Source organism: Mastomys coucha, unplaced genomic scaffold (assembly GCF_008632895.1).
Source record: "Mastomys coucha isolate ucsf_1 unplaced genomic scaffold, UCSF_Mcou_1 pScaffold22, whole genome shotgun sequence".
Lineage (NCBI taxonomy): Eukaryota > Metazoa > Chordata > Mammalia > Rodentia > Muridae > Mastomys > Mastomys coucha.
Window position 1 is genome coordinate 57,029,126 of NW_022196905.1, and position 5,951 is coordinate 57,035,076.

Below are 5,951 nucleotides of genomic sequence, written 5' to 3' on the forward strand. Positions count from 1 at the left end.
AGACGCTGGCCCTGTAAGATGTAGCTCATTCAAGCACACTGGTTTAATGCTTTTATTTTCAACTCTGCTTTGGTAGTACAAAATTCATAAAAAGTATAAACCAGACAGTTAAAAATACATTTGACACTGGAAACTGAAAATTTCCCTTTACAAAATTTTTACATCAAGGTGGCAACCAACTCACTCGTACCACCAAGAAGTGATCCATCATTAGTGTTGTGGACAGCGAACTTGTCTAGAATCCTCAGTACTTCTGAGCAAGGAGGGACCCTAAACATCAACTGTGCTGGGAACACTCAGGATTCTCACCAGACTGTACAAACCAGGACAAAGCTTATGTGTTGAACGTATTGAATGTTCCATTTTTGGCATCTCTGGAAGCCAGTCACCCATCTGCTCAAGTATTAGAAAATGTTTAAAATGTACTCTTGGTATATAAATACAATCTTAAATATCTTTGCTTATTTTTTTTGTTTTTGTTTTATTGCTATAGAAAGTGTTCTACATTGAATAAAATTAAAAAATAATTAAAGCTGAAGGATATCTTACATATAGCCCATCACCATTTAAAGGATATCACTTTTTTTTTCACAAAATGTATAGGGTTTTTTGCTTGTTTGTTTAAGTAAAAATATTGGCTTAGCTGCACAAACATTACTTCCATGAGCACACACTCTATGTCCTGAACCACAGTGAACCTGGAATCCACACTGGCCTCTCTGCTTTGCAGACACAACACACCTACCAATCACTAGCTGCCAGTGTGGGTTCACATCAAACTGCATCTACTACTCACATAGTGTTTGGAAAGAAAAAGTTACTTTGTGTCCAGAAACAGAATCTTTTTTTTTTTTAACAGAAAATGCCCTGGGGTATATTTTTAAAATAGTTTTTTCCCCTACTTTATTTTTGTACAGCCAAATTAAAAAACAAAACAAAACAAAGAACAACAAAAAATAAAAACCACACCCAGTACTTAATGCATCATCACACCAATGGAGTAGGTCATAAAGCTTGCCTCACCCCTACCTCTAGACCTATGCACTTTCAGGCGTTTTATAAAGCAAGGCCAAGAGAGAATTCCACAAGGCAAGAAGCCTCTAACACTGGTGGAGCATGCCTGAAAGTGTTCTGCCACTAAGCGATAGCTCAGCCCTCTTTTCACTTTTTTGTTGGGAGACAGAGTCTGGCTCAGTCACCCAGTCTGTCCCCTGAACACTCTAGCACAGGGAGCCTTGAACTTGCGGATCTTCCTAGGAAACCATTACATCAGTTACAGCAGGATCCTGAGTAAAACAGCAGAGGTCTGGCAAGGGCTTGTTTGCATAAGAGAAGAGTGTTTTGTTTTGGCCTTTGGTCGCCTCTAAACCATTTTCCCTGTTACTCAATTAAACTAAAAGACAACTGTGTAGATTAAGTTAAATAAAAATAGTCATAGTCTCTGTGTCATCTAAGTGACCAGAGAATGACAGGGCCGGGCTGATGGGAGCAGGAGTCAGTGCTTGGTCCAGGAATCTGAAGAGCAGGGCGCCTGTGGTTCCATCCAATCCCAAGACATCCTGGGGGGATCAGCTTCGGAGCACTAGATGTTTCCAAGGCAAGAGTCTTCTGTAACAGCCCCACTGTGTGTATGAAGAGCTTAGAAACAATGTCAAAATGGAATCTGGGGTTCCGTAACAGATGTGGGCACGCCAACACAAGCTCAGGCTGTAAACGGCTGGAACGGTTCCTGACGCCATGATTCCAAGGGAGGAGCCGCTTGTGTACGGAACAGCCAGGAATGTGCACCCGGGACTGTGATGGCCAGGGAGGGTCCACAAGTGTAAGAGCACGAGCTCTTTCCCTCTCAGAAACGGGAACTAAAATCTTCATCACACCTTTTAAGCCCCAAACTTCTTTCAAAGCAGACTGAATTCTGTGTCCAGCATAGCAAAAATATTCCCTTTTGGGTTTGATCTGCATGCCCATAGACTTCATGATAGAAACTGTATACAAAATATATAAAAATATTCCCTAGGCGACTTCATATCTCGCAAGTTCGGAGTCTCTTAGAACTCTTCAAGAAAGCAGCTGCTGCAAGAGAAAAATAACATAAAAGAGTAAAGCTGTAACAAAGGGAAACAAACACACCCCGTGCTGATCTGCCTGCACAGGAAAGCTGTGATCCCCCCTTGCCCCAGCTGACCCCACCCGCTCATCCCTGCCCCGTTACATCTTCCTTCTAGAATTTAGTCTAAGAACATTTAAGGACCCCTGAAGCAAAGGCCCTCCCTGTCACCAAGAAACACTAGAGCAGTGGTTGTCAACCTTTGGGTCGCAACCCCAGAAAGATCTTTGGAAAACAGATATTTACATAATGATTCATAATAGTATCAAAATTACAGTTATGAAGAAGCAACAAAATCATTTTATGGTTGGGGGGGGTCCCTCAGCATAGGAACTGTATTAAGGGGTCGCAGCTCTTCACAGAAGCTGCACGGCAGCAGACACTCACTCTGCCTGGGATCCCTGGTTCGCTTCTCCAGGGAAAGAGGCTCTTAACCCCCAGGCTTCTGTGCTGTCATGCCACGCGCGGAAGGTGATGGCCTCAGTCCTACTTATAAAACAGCTTTCTACGTCCCAAATATCTCCTGTCATTCACAGCTTTATACCCTTTTATGCTCCTAAAATTCTAAAGATGCCGTTGTATCTTTACAGGCACGCCGTGCAAGAATCCTAAGCTCAGGAGCAAAGCAGTCCCATCTGCCACGCATGTTTGCCTATAAACTCTGAACATAAGAGGGAAGAGGCCAGCTTGCAGAAATATGGAAGACAGACAAACGTTAGCTGCCACGTCTTAAGTTTTAGAACTTCTTACTATTTACAAGCCAGGTCTGGGACACAGACTGATTATAATCCTAGCTGCAGGATAATGAAGGGGATTACAAGGGCCAGTGTGGGCTGTGCAGTGAGTTCAAGACCAAACAGGGAAGCTTAATGAGACACAAGAAAAGGTTTAAAAAAAAAGGGGGGGGGGGGAAGGTTGCTGACAGGGAGGGAAGGAGGAAGGAGAAAGGGAGGGAAGGAAAAAAAATTACCCTTAAAGATATACACTCTAAGATTATCCACTATTTTAAACATTTTTATTGTATACGCCTGAGTGTTTGCCTAAAGATGTTTTTGTACACAATGCATAGCTGGTCTACATGGAATCCAGAGAGGCCATTAGATACGTGGGAACTGAAGTTAAGAATGGACAAGAGCCACACTGAGAATTGAACCCAGGTCCTCTCCGAGAGCAGCCAGTGTTCTTCACCGCTGAGCAGTCTCTCCAGGCTCTAAGGTTATCATCTCAGATTTCTTGACATTCCCAGTTACTTTTGATGGAGAGGGAAGAGACTGATTTTCCAAAGAGGACGAGTTGGATCAAGGACCAAATGGCACGAGTCAAGCTTTTTTTTTTTTTGGTTTTTCGAGACAGGGTTTCTCTGTATAGCCCTGGCTATCCTGGAATTCACTCTGTAGACCAGGCTGGCCTCGAACTCAGAAATCTGCCTGCCTCTGCCTCCCAAGTGCTAGGAACAAGTCAGGGCTTTTAGTTCTAATGAAACAAGTGGTGTCTGTGGAGCTGACACATGGGTTTGTATGTGGGGAAGGCCAGTGTCCAGTCCGAGGTAGTTTTCAGGAAGGGCTCAGTCAACAGTTAACATTCTAGCACAGGAAAGGCTACAAGGAGGCCTGGTAGAGAAATGTAAAAATGCACACACACCCCCCAAAAAAAGAGTTAAAAACTATGTTAAGAGTTTTAGGACATTACCTAGAAATGTTTGGGGCTGTTTTATGGCTACTATCTTTAAGTGACATTTTGTATCTGGAAAGTCACCAAGTCCAGGACAATGAGGTCAGGCCTGGAATGCAACATTTCATCAGAGTGAGAGGGCATGGTATCCCATGCTTATAATTCCAGGAGTCAAGAAGCTGAGGCAGGAGAATTGCCACAAATTCACAGTCAACTGGGGCCACAGAAACCTTGTCTCAGAACAAACAAACAAAGAAGGAAAGTGCCACGCACAGTTTGCCTGACGGCGGTATTTGAGGCGTAAACTTCAAGGAAAGTCAGTCTCCTGCCTCTGCATTGTCGCCTGGCACCCCAAACTCAGAGGTAGCCCAGATATGTCCTCATACTTGTGTGCTAGGGGCCCACAAAGATAATCATTTCTTAACAGCTAGAAAAAGAAAATTCGGACATTGCTCTCTGACCTTCACCAATATTCCAACACCCCGGCTTGGAATGTTAAGCCATTCTAACTAATTGCCTCCAGCATTGTGGGTAGGGCACTGAAGCTCACAGAATGAGAGACTTATCCCAGGACAAGGTCTAGTAAAATCCTCATTCTCACTTCCCCAAAAGATTAGCATAGTGGGTGTTTTACCTAGGATGGGCGGGACCTTAATTTGAGAGTGTGTGTGTGTGTGTGAGAGCATTCAGCATTCTAGATTCAGCAGTCTGCATTCAGCATTCGGACTTGCTCGCACTAGGATTAGAACCAGAACTTAGGTGGACTAGGACTCAGATTCATGCAGTCCGTAGCCCCCCAGGCCCAGAGCGCTTGGGCCCGGGGGGGGGGGGGGGGGGGGGGGGGGGGGGGGGGGGGGGGGGGGGGGCGGGGTGCAGCACCAGTCGAGATTCAAGAGATTGAGCATTCGAGATTCGAGCATTCAACATTGAAGATTCAGCATTGAGGACTCGAGATTCAAGCCTCTATTCTCCTGGCTGGTGCACCCGCAGCCCCCTGGAACTCGTGCCAAGGCCATGCAGCCCGAACATGCTCGGAGCCCGGTGTGTTGCGCCAGTCCAGAGGAGATGGCTGATGTTTTAGATCCAGGGAGTTTTAGGTGGTCTCAGATGTACCTTGACTACTGAGCTGCCAGATTTTTCATTTCTCTTTTGCAACGATTGTAAAAGCCTCATGTCAATTTTTAAAGAAATACACTCAGACTTTACACCACTCGTGTATAGTCTGTTTGTCAAAAAGCCGAATCCCGTGCACACTTGGCCAGAACCCCTCGTCCTGCGGAACAAGGGACCTCGTAAGAGATCCCAGTCCGTGGCAGGAAAGAAAGAAAAGAAAAGAAAGGAAAAGAAAAAAGAAGATAAGAGAAGAGAAGAGGAAAGGAAAGGAAAGGAAAGGAAAGGAAAGGAAAGGAAAGGAAAGAAAAAATACCTTTCCAATCCGGAATTTGTCACTTAAAAGAATCATACAGTAGATTCCACTGGCCTCCAGGGGTAGGCTCTAAAGACCCAGGGTGAGCCAACAAGAGGATAAGATCAGAGGCCTAGAGTCAAACCTAGATCCTCAGTCATAGTTGCTGAAGGTGGCTGTCTGGCATCCCCAGCAGGGTAATGAGGTTTGCCCTAAACTGACTGACACTCAGTGTTTATCATGGTACCCAGCAGTCAACAGCCTCCAGCAGGAAGATGAGATATTATGGGCCCTGTTTTCTATGTTTTATCAAAGGGCTGTCAGGGCTAAAGTGTATGCAGTCTTACACTGCTGCCCAGCCTAACACAGTACCTGGCACCAAGCAAGGGCCCAATCGACTCTTGAAATAGAAAACTATGTCTGGGTTGAACCGTGTTACAACTGCTGATCTGTTCAGTCTATGAAGGTTTATGACCTTGGTCTCCCCGGGGCAAGACTGAGTTCAGTCCCACCAAGCAGAGCTCACTTGGTCCAGGCAGAGTTTTAAAAGCTAATAATATCAGATGATTCCATGGGGGACCAAAAGAGGCTGTCTGTGATGATTTGAATGAGAATGGTGCCCATAGCCTCGTGTGTTTGCATTATCGGTTAGTTGGTGGAACTGTTTGGGAAGGATCAGGAGGTGTGGTCTCAGTGTGTGTGTGTGTGGGGGGAGCTTTGAGGTTTCAAAAGTCTATGCCATTCCCAACCCCTCACTTCCTCTCTCTC

At 45.2% G+C, this 5,951-nt stretch overlaps 1 protein-coding gene across 4 annotated transcripts in view; it reads right to left on the minus strand.

Annotated features, from left to right (window-relative positions):
- Nucleotides 1-38: 38 nt before the first annotated feature.
- The window catches only part of Rell1 (RELT like 1), a 98,193-nt gene continuing 92,280 nt past the window's right edge, over nucleotides 39-5,951 (minus strand). For 3 of the 4 annotated variants that reach the window (XM_031342377.1, XM_031342375.1, XM_031342378.1), the window contains one exon: nucleotides 39-2,073. The gene's annotated coding sequence lies outside the window, so the exon portion shown is untranslated. The remainder of the gene's footprint in view (nucleotides 2,074-5,951) is intronic. The other variant, XM_031342376.1, reaches the window with a different exon arrangement.